This window comes from Lolium perenne, unplaced genomic scaffold, assembly GCF_019359855.2.
Source record: "Lolium perenne isolate Kyuss_39 unplaced genomic scaffold, Kyuss_2.0 unplaced50, whole genome shotgun sequence".
In the NCBI taxonomy this organism is placed as follows: Eukaryota; Viridiplantae; Streptophyta; class Magnoliopsida; order Poales; family Poaceae; genus Lolium; species Lolium perenne.
In genome coordinates this window covers 71,880-83,301 of record NW_027249008.1, presented here as the reverse complement: position 1 = coordinate 83,301, position 11,422 = coordinate 71,880, and the positions used below count along the sequence as shown (strand labels likewise).

Below are 11,422 nucleotides of genomic sequence, written 5' to 3'. Positions count from 1 at the left end.
TCACGCGAATAAGGGTCAAAACCCCTTACTCTTTTGTAGTCGGTCATAATATGGGAGTGTAAGGGCCGATTTAAAGTATAAATGCTTCACAAACATGATTATACCACATGAAGGTCCTTACTTATAGTGGATAGCTACAATTTCATGGGCATCGACCGAGTTTTCTATGAACTTTGCCACTTGGGGGGGTGGGGGTTCATGTTTATGTGAACTATTAGAACACAAAAAAGTGTAAATTCACATGGAATCACCACCTTCGATGAAAAGATAGTGGGGAGACATCGTGGAGCCTCCCGAACAGGGGCACATGAAATCACGCGAAGAAGGGTCGAAACCCCTTACTCTATTGTAGTCGGTCATAATATGGGAGTGTAAGGGTGATGTATATAGGAAAATCCTAGCACCACTTTAAAGTAAAACTGCTTCACAAACATGATTATACCGCATGAAGGTCCTTACTTATAGTGGATAACTACCATTTCATGGGCACCGACCCAGTTTTCTATGAACTTTGCCACTTTGGGGGTTTCATGTTTATGTGAACTATTAGAACACAAAAAGTGTAAATTCACACGGAATCACCACCTTCGATGAGAAGATAGTGGGGAGACATCGTGGAGCCTCCCGAATAGGGGCACATGAAATAACACGAAGAAGGGTCGAAACCCCTTACTCTTTTGTAGTTGGTCATAATATGGGTGTGTAAGGGTGATGTATATAGGAAAATCCATGCACCACCTTAAAGTAAGACTGCTTCACAATCATGATTATATACCACATGAAGGTCCTTACTTACAGTGGATAACTACCATTTCATGGACACTGACCCTTGCCACTTGGGGGGGGGTCATGTTTATGTGACCTATTAGAACGCAAAAAATTTTAAATTCACATGGAATCACCACCTTCGCTGAAAAGATAGTGGGGAGACATCGTGGAGCCTCCCGAACAGGGGCACATGAAATCACGCGAAGAAGGGTCGAAACCCCTTACTCTGTTGTAGCCGGTCATAATATGGGAGTGTAAGGGTGATGTATATAGGAAAATCCTTGCACCACTTTAAGGTAAAACTCCTTCACAAACATGATTATACCGCATGAAGATCCTTACTTATAGTGGATAACTACCATTTCATGGGCACCGACCTAGTTTTCTATGAAATTTGCCACTTTGGGGGGTTTTCATGTTTATGTGACCTATTAGAACACAAATAAAGTGCAAATTCACATGGAATCACCACCTTCATTGAAATGATAGCGGGGAGACATCGTGGCTGCTACCGGACAGGGGACTCGTGAAATCACACGAAGAAAGGTCGAAACCCTTACTCTTTTGCATTCGACCATACTATGGGAGTGTAAAGGTGGTACAAAAATGTAAATCCAATACACAACTTTTAAGTAAAACCGGCTTCACAAACATGACTATACCGCATGAAGATTCTAACTTATAGTGGTTAACAACCAATTCACCATGTATTCCATATGGTATATTGACATGACTTCTACCAACGCCGCCGAGACACATCGAGGGGGAGACGGCTATGGGGGGGGGGGGCTAGGATTCGGCTGCCAAAGGCACCCTTATGAGTTCAGTATGGGTCTAGCTAGCCCCTCTTTTTCGAGTCTCACTTGATCATGCAGTGGTGGAGCCATGTGATGTCGTTGTACCTTCGTAAATGCATCAGTTACATTCCCTCCATCCCTTGGGCTCTGGCCCCAAGGTAGCTAGGCTATGTTCATAGTGTCTCATGGTAGCGTGTTTGTTTTGGCCACAAAATATGTCACATGTTTAGATCGTTTCATCCCTACCTATTACGCCATTACTTCTTTATGGCCAGTAGAAAAGAAGCCGATAAGAGTAAAGTGGTTATAACTTGATTTGTGGAGACTTTAGGTATGTGAGATATGTTACAAATAAAAAAATTGTACTTAAATGAATAAAAGCGCTCTTAGTTTAGTTCGGTAGATCGCGAGTCTCCAAAACCTGCTGCCGTAGGTTCAAATCCTGCGGAGTGTCAATCCATCTAGCTTGTATCGAAGTAGAGTAAAAAGTTGTGTAGGCGTCCTGTGTATCCTTGATATTCGACCATGGTGACAACGCTTGAGTGCCTCATGGTCTTGTTCGTGTACTGTTATCCGGCATCGCTTGCAACACAATCGTGTAGTCTCGGCCATCGAATGTCTTCCGATCATGCCGATGCGGCTAGCTCATGGATGTTCTTGTGATCGGTGTTTGCATACTTCCCTCGTTTCTTCCGGGTCTCCGAGAATCTGGCAAGTTGTCACGAGGTGTCTTCTCTTGCATGTGGTGATATCGCGCAATTAACTAATTTGTGACACGCCCGTATTGATGAATATACACACATAGAGCTACCCAACCCGTTCTCACCACCCCCCCTCCGGTGCCGACCATCCGTTTTGTGTCTTTCGAGCTGATGGTCATTGTTAGCCAATAAGAAGAGAGGAACTGGCGACCCACGGATAACCCCTCTAGAGATGATATGAACCGTCCATCCTAAATTGATCCAACGCTTCCCGGCTGTCTCCTCCGAAGCCGAAATATTAGCTTTGGCGCTTAGGAAATTTAGATTGACCAGGCGGGAGACTCCGCAGCCGAAATACTACGATTGGATTTGCCGCGCGGGAAGACATCCAAATATTTCGTGGCCCTTCCCGAGTCCGAAATATCTGCGAAAAAGACAGATATTTCGTGGCCCATCGACAGACCAGCCCACTTCCACGTTTCTTTCACCTCCCACCCACACCACCTCTCCTCTCTGTCCCCACCATCTCCGGCAGATCCTGGCCAGCTCCGGCCACCCCTCCCGTCGCAGACCACCGCCCAGCATCCCCTCCTCCACACCTCCCGACGTCATGGCCTGGAGCCACCCATTCACAGCCGCCCATCCGAACAACATCCCGGGTACCCAACCCCTCCGCCGCCGGCCACTCCCCCCGCCCTCCCCAACCACCGGCACCTCCTTCCCTGCTCTCGAGATCCCTTGCTCTCCGACTTCCGTCTCTCGCGCGAGCCCCCTCCACCGGCTGTCATCTCCCTCGCCGGCGGCGGCGCCGGCGCCGCCCACCCTTACCCCTAGCACGTCCCCTCCGCCTTCCTCTACTCCCAAAGCCCCCAGCCTCTCATGGACGACCCCTGCAGCAGATCGACGACGCATGCGTTCTATCTCATGCAGCAGCACCCCACCCACCGGCCGGTCAGTGCATCAACGTCGCCGGCCCACGACGACGCCGGCTCCGGGCGCCGAACAGCACCCACGCGCGGCACGGCAGGGGAGCTGCTGTTCCGGCGTCTACACTAGGCCACTAGCTACCTGCTGTCGGGGTGGGGAAGCAGCAGCAGCTGCCGGCGTTCCACGGTCGAAAAGTCGGGGTCTTCCACGACCTCTAGATGCTGCCGCCGACCACCTCTAGTTGAGCACCACCAGTACTCCCTCTCTCTCTTTTACATGTTCATTACTGTTGCTATGAAGGTGGACTGTGCTGCCTGAAACAAGGCTCCATACTGTTGGTTGGTTTGGACTGGAGCCATGATTTCGTGGTTGCTGGTCAGCATGTTCAGTGCTTCGATTCATACGGGCCTGCTCTCAGATGTATTAGCAATTTGGAATAATCCACTTAGGAAGAAGGGTGTGAGTTCTAGATTGGACTAATTTTCCTGTATGGTGATTGCAATCTAAACTTACTTCAATGTTTTTGATCCCTTGCTGATTGTGAACATTGAATTTGATTCAAAAAAAAGTCCACCATAGTAGTGCATAAGTTTGATGAATCCATTGATTCTGGAGTCCTCTCTCTCTTTTTAATCTGCCGACTCAGCGGAGCGCACGCAGCTCCCTTGGGTGGATCGCGGTCACGTCGCGCGTACCTAGCTTCTTTAATTATCCGTTGTTGACCGGGTCAGCCAGCCGAGAGTGGTGCGCGCGGCGGCTGGCGACTCTCTCTCTCTCTTTAATTCGGTTCCGTTTTCCTTCTGGTTCGTTCGTTCAATTTCGCGTGCGCGGGGGTCTGCAGCGAGGCCGCCGGTTCCGCGCGAAATGGATAAGCTCCAAACCGGACAGCAGCGTCTTACCGCTCTGGCCCTCTGCCCACTCTTTTTCCTTTTTGACCATCTTTTCCGTAGGGGTAGCCGGTGCTGTGTTGTTTGTCCCATTTCAAAGCCCCTTTCACCATTGGGCATTTCACTTCTTACCAGTTCCCAGTCTATAGGAAATTTGAAAATTAATAAAATATAATTGGTAATGTACTTCCTTCTGAAATTATCTCAACTTTATCAAAATTTGCATGTATCATAAAAACATATCGAATATTTGTCTAAATTTGGATATAACTGTAGATAAGATTAAAAGAGTGTCACGTCTAAATTTACACAAAATTACCACATTCTCTTATGGATAGATGAAGTAAATCGAATCCAAATTCAACGCACCATCTGGAAATGAAAAGAAAAGGAGACAAATTTAACCATGGATAATGCCTAATGTTATTTGGGCCATCAATTTGGCCCAGTGATTGTTTCTCCACCTACATGTTGAGTTTCGTTTTGAAATTGCTTTGACATGGCAAAGTGGTACAAGTTCCGCTAAAAAAAAGCAGATAGATGCAAGTGGTGTAAATGTCATCAAGTTTTTCTCATTATTCTGTGTAACTTTTAAGTAAGGAAACACGGGAGTACTCGTGTGGGAGGATAATACCTCTGCTTGAAAGAATGGGAAACAATCGACAATTATTTCATTCCTCACAATGTGCCAACTTAAAGAATAAAATCCAAACGCCACTGTGGACTGCACCGACAGAAGCAAAAGAAAAAAAGGTTCAAAGCCCTCCAACTGGATTATTTTTTTAGAATCAATTGGATATAAGTTGACACCAGGACTTCGTTGAGATAAACACAGTACAAAGCATTACTAGGACATGCACTAACAATATCACAAGCTAGCTAGGTTCCGCCATAGCAACAATTTGTATCCACTACATATTTAAGGGATGCTACTCATTATACTTAGAGAAGATGTTCATCAGTTCACAGGAACTGCCATTCTAGTCATTCACGTACACAATAGATCGATATCGCCAGAATGCATCAAACTTTTTTCAACCTCACGCGTCTATAGAAATCTTGCTAGGTTCCATCTCAGAATTGCCCCGCCTCCCTCCACGTCTAGACATGCAGTCGTGCTCCATCATCAAATACTTCTCGTATCTCTACTCCATGGCTTCCTGATCTCCTCAGCAGCAACTCTCTGATGCCTGCAATTCAGTAGAAGTCAGAGGACGGAAATTCATTGATCTGGTTAACTAGTTTAAAACAGCTAGCAATGCCAAATGTACAGATATCCAAGGCAGGCAGATTAATTCCGTACCTGCATTCAAGAACATAATTCACTTGTGTCCAGGGTGTGTTTACTGCAAAGGATCGAAACTTGAGTAATTCAGAAATTGGGAGCATAATTGTCTCTTGTTATTGCTGTCTGGTGATAGCTAAAACGATCAATAATTCATCTTGCAGTAACTGGAATTAGTATCATTTTTGTTGTGAACTGCTGCATTCGTGGCAAAAATGTAAAACACCTCTTGGACTGGCCTCTATAGTTGACTATCCAGGTAACTTTGTTCTTATACGGCAAGGATCATCACCGTTTCACTGATAGCTAAAAAAGAGACAGGAACAAGCTAGACCTAGTTTTTAACTGGCATTACACTTTTCTTCAAAGAAATATGGGGTTTACTATGGAAGCTGTAAACTAATGATATGGCCGGTAGATATCTCCCTAGTGGTGGCTGTATTATCTAAACTTACACAATGTGGGGCTTGGTTTAAAGATTCTCATGGTCTAGTAGCTAGCCAATTTATATACTCCTACATCTTAATATTAATCTTATTCAAACCTGGGCATATATAGTAATTTATAAATCAAATGTCACCTTCTGCATTAATATTTAATCTAACACAAACATTCAATGACTGCAATGAACAGAACATTCTCCATAGCTAGTTCTAAAAAATACGTAGCTATAACAGCATTAGATGGCAGCATACACGACCATTTCAATTATGTATGGAGAAACAAAACATCTTTAATAAAATTTACTGAAGCTCCTGCATGCCACCGGATAGAAGGGAACATGCTGGTTCCGGTGCAGCAAATTTGAGGACATAGTTTATTCCATGCAAGCCAAGGTAGGTATATCCATTTCCTTTTCGTTGCAAAGTATCAAAACTTGAGCAATTCAGATATCAGGAGCACAATTGTCTTGTGTGATTTCTGTTTGCTGATAGCTAAAACAATCAACAATTTGTCTTATTGTAACTGGAATTAATATCTTTTTTGGGTGAACTGTCGCATGCATGGCAAAATGCAAAACACCCCTTAGGCTCTTGGACTGGCCTCTATTATTGACTGTCCAAGGTAGCTTTCTTTCCCATATGGCAAGGATTGTCACCGTTTGATTCATAGCTAGAAAAAGAATAACAGGAACCAGCTAGACCGAGTTTTTAAGTGGCGTAACATTTATGTTGAAAAACATATATACGGTACTGTGGAGGCTGTAAACTAATGATATGGCCGGTAGATATCTCTGATGGAGTTCAACGATTCGATTTAGAAGTTAAGTAACAGTAGTTTAAATGTTTTCATATTGTATTGAAGAATACAAACAGGCTAGTAAATTAAAATAACCTTATTATGCTAAGATTCTAATTGTTGAACACTGGACATGTTTCTGGCCCAAGTGGCCTAAGGCCCATGTGTGCTGACCTATAAAAGGAGGGAGCTGGAGGAGAGCTAACCCTAAGAGTGAAGAAACCACACCAGCCGCCAGGGACCAAGAAAGATGAGTGAGCTGCTGCTCCAACATGGTATCAGAGCCAGGTGACAGTGGGGCCTGAAGGGAAGCCGGTTCAGGCAGGGAGTGGTTCTGCGCGGCGGAGAGGAGACGAGGTGGTGATGCGTGCAAGGGGAAGGAGAAGGACAAGCTGGACTGTGGTTCTTGCTGTTGCGTGCAGCTGCTCATCCAGGAGTGAAGCAGGGGTGGTGGTTTCTCAAGTCGTGTGTGCCTGCTGCTGGTGAAAGGAGGTTGCTGGTAAGCGTGCCCCGAAGCTATTTGTTGTTTTTGCTGGGTGAAGGTGAGAGTGCAGATGGGTGAGCCCAAAGGCCTTGCGGAGGCTCGCGAGCAGCTCACGCTGTTTCTCTCAAAAGGGGTGGCTCGAGGCCATTGTTCCCCGACAAGAAGTGGTTCAGAAGATTGACCTGTCACCCACGGACATCAAGCTAGAGGGGGTTACCAACTATCTGAGTTGGTCTCGGAGGGCAATGTTGGCTGTGGATCAGAAAGATCTTGATGTGTACTTATTGGGGACTATCAAAGAACCAGGAGACAAGACTAGTGCTGAGGGAAAGAAGTGGAAAACCATCAACTCTCTGCTTATTGGGTGGTTGTTGAACTCGGTGGTGCCCTCCATTGGGCGTTCCGTGGAGGGGTTGTCCACAGCTGCTGAAATATGAAAGACCTTGTCCATTCAGTACTCTGGTAAGGGCAATGTCATGCTCATTGCTCAGATTGATGGGAAGATTCGCCATCTCCGCCAGGGGGACATGACAGTGATGGCATATGTGGCAGAGCTGCAAGCCTTATGGGCTGATCAGGATAACTGTGACCCTCTCGAACTCTATGATGCAGCCTCCATCGAGTCAGGGCACAAGTGGATAGCTCGCAGGCGTGTGCTCAAGTTTTTGGAGGGGCTAAGTAAGTGGTTTGATGGCAGAAAGGCATCTCTGCTGCACCACACCTCCTTGCCCACTCTTGACGAGGCCATTGCAGCAATGGCTCAAGAGGAGGTGTGGCTCTCTCTGGAACCAGCAGATGAGAAAGTTGTGTCAGCTCCAACGTTTGCCGTGACCGAGCGTAGAGAGTGGAAAGAGACTAGGGACTGTTTCATTTGTGGGGAGACTGGTCACCTGAAGTGGTACTGCCCAACTCGTGGTAGAGGCAGGGGATATAACAGAGGGGGAAGTAGCGGGATGGCTAGAGGTAGAGGAGGACACGCTGGAAACTCCGGTGGTCAGAGTGCACACATGGCGACGTAAGTGGCCAATGGGACGTCAAAGGATGCAGAAGTGGATGGTGCTGCCTATGGAAACTTTGCTAACTTGGTCTCCACGAATGAAGGTAATTCTGAAAAGGCATCCCTTGCTACAAATGAGAATGATACAGAATGGATTCTAGACTCTGGCGCATCTAAGCATGTTGCGGGTAAATTCGGTGTGTTTGAGTCTTACATTAAGCATCCTCCTACTCACAAAGGCACCATTCAAACTGCTGATGGTACAAAATAACCTGTTGTTGGAGAAGGCACAGTAAAGTGCACTTCAAACATCTCTTTGTCATCTGTTTTACACGTCCCAGCGTTTCCTGTTAATTTGCTCTCTCTGAGTGCTCTCATTAATGACATAGACTGTAGTGTGACTCTTAACAAGTTTGGTGTCGTGATTCAGGAGCGGGAGACGAGGCAGATGGTTGGGACTGGCACCAGGCGTAAGGGGCTTTGGTATGTGGAAAAAGGGGTGCAACCAGAGTTGGTGTATGCTGCAACCATGGAGGACAAGGAAAAACAGGCTATGGTCCATCACTGTAGGATGGGGCATGTGTCTTTCGATAAGATGAGTAGAATATTCCCTGATATTATGTGTGGAATAAGCAAGGGCAATTTAACATGTGATGCTTGCGAATATGCTAAACATACAAGAGCCTCATATGTGAGTAAGGGGCTTAGGAGCATATCTCCTTTTATGCTTATTCATTCAGATGTATGGACTTCCCCAGTGGTGTCAGTGAATGGAATGAAGTACTTTGTTACCTTTATTGACTGCTATTCTCGTATGACTTGGGTTTATTTGATGCGCCACAAGGATGAGGTGTTTCACTGTTTTCAGAACTTCCATGCATATGTAAAGAATCAGTTTCAAGTACATGTGCAGGTGCTCAGGACTGACAATGGCACGGAGTATTTGAACACCACCTTTGGGGCCTTCTTGTCTGAACAAGGTATTCTTCATCAAACGACTTGGCCAGATACCCCTCCCCAAAACGGTGTAGCAGAGCGAAAAAACAAACACGTTTTGGAAGTAGCTCGCTCGCTGATGTACACAATGAATGTGCCCAAGTTCCTGTGGAGTGAAGCAACATGACAGCCACTTTTTGATTAACAGGACACCCTCCAGGATACTTGGTATGAAATCCCCATGCGAGTTGTTGTTTGGGAAAAATAAGTTTGTTGTCCCTCCAAAATTATTTGGCAGTACATTCTTTGTTCGGGATCATAGACCATTGATTGGGAAGTTAGACCCACGAGCAGTAAAATGTGTTTTTGTTGATTATTCCTCTAGTCAGCAGGGGTATAAATGTTGGTGTCCCTCTGCGAAACGCATGTTTGTAAGTATGGATGTCACCTTCAGGGAATCCGAGCCATTCTATGGTGAGCAAACTGATCTGAGCTTGTTGTTTGCAGAACTTGACCAACTTCACTCTCGGCAAGATGGTCGTGAGGGGGAGAAGGTAGTGTCTCACACTAAGGGCGATTCTATGGGTACTAAACCTGATGGTGATGTGCTGGTTCAGGCCCAACCAGTAGTGGGTATGACTCCGCTTGATTCTCCCTGTGTTCTCGTTCCTGTTCAGGATCGGTGGCCACGGAATCTCCAAGTGTACACCCGACGGCAGCCACATGTGCAGCGGGAGCAGGAAGGTAGTGATGTGAGCCCATCTGACACAGTGGGACAGCAGCCACATGTGCAGGGGGGGCAACAAGGCAGTGCTAGCAACTCATCTGACACAGTGGATCTGCCAATTGCATTGCGAAAGGAGACACGTGAAGTAGCCAGAAAGGGTGAAGTGGCAAGGAAGGCTCTTTGCGAAATGCATGCTCTACAAACTGTTTCTGATGAACATGACATTAGCAAATTTGTTTCTTACGAGTCTTTAGGTATCAAATTTCTGATGAATGCATCAAACTTTTTTCAACCTCACGCGTCTACAGAAATCTTGCTTGGTTCCATCTCAGAATTGCCCCGCCTCCCTCCACGTCTAGACATCCAGTCGTGCTCCATCATCAAATACTCCTCGTATCTCTACTCCATGGCTTCCTGATCTCCTCAAAAAGCAACTCTCTCGATGCCTGCAATTCAATACAAGTCAGAGGACGGAAATTCATTGATCTGGTTAACTAGTTTAAAACAGCTAGCAATGCCAAATGTACAGATATCCAAGGCAGGCAGATTAATTCCGTACCTGCATTCAAGAACATAATTCACTTGTGTCCAGGATGTGTTTACTGCAAAGGATCGAAACTTGAGTAATTCAGAAATTGGGAGCATAATTGTCTCTTGTTATTGCTGTCTGGTGATAGCTAAAACGATCAATAGTTCATCTTGCAGTAACTGGAATTAGTATCATATTTGTTGTGAACTGCTGCATTCGTTGCAAAAATGCAAAACACCTCTTGGACTGGCCTCTATAGTTGACTATCCCGGTTCATCACAATTGTAGCAATTTCGCTTTCCTTCTTTGTTGAAGCCTCCTTTCTTCATGGTAAGTTTTTCATATTTCTTGGCAAGTAAAGCCAAATCCATGATAATATCACTTGTTGAAGTCATTCTTTTAGAATCAATTGGATATAAGTTGACACCAGGACTTCGTTGAGATAAACACAGGACAAAGCATTACTTGCTGTGCGTATTTGACAACAAAAATGTTGCTTGCTGGAAGAAAGAAAGAAATATTTAATTTAGCTTATTATTTGGGATGGAAATCCAAGAAAAGGTATGTTTGGCTAGTGGCGCCATCGCCAAGCGTCCAAAGTCTTAAGTCGCGAATATTCACGCGAGCGCACGCGCTATTTGTGTGTGATTCATGTGCTTCTACTACTATCTAGAAGACAACAAAAAGCTCCCCTTATAAGTTGGTCTTCATCCTCTTGGCTTAGCAAGGTGGGACTAAACATTGGAGTACCCTTCTATGTTGCTCTCGTATTGCCGTTTTTGGGCCTTTTACAGATTCTCGCTTGGGCTACCACGGAAGAAAACTGAATTGAAAATGGACCTCGCCTACTTGTTTTCTCTACCTTGCCACAGGCCCACCTTGTGTAGCCTGTGAGTGAGTGTGACACGCACTATTTAATTACGTCAACTGCCTGGATTGTAATACCTTTATATAACATGCATGCAACATGCAGCTCACGCTTGAACGTGCATACATGCTCCTGATCTCTTTCACAAATACTTTCTCTATTCACAAATAAATGTTGTATATTTGTTCGATTTATATCTAAAGCGCTTCTAGATCTATGCGAATCAGATTACGTCACTTATTTACGAATGGAAGGAGTAGAATGGAAAAGACCTTTC

The 11,422-nt window shown here is 45.4% G+C and overlaps 1 pseudogene; it reads left to right on the top strand.

Annotated features, from left to right (window-relative positions):
* The first annotated feature begins 6,876 nt into the window (after positions 1 to 6,876).
* On the top strand, positions 6,877 to 8,107 carry LOC139834517 (uncharacterized; annotated as a pseudogene).
* Positions 8,108 to 11,422: the final 3,315 nt, after the last annotated feature.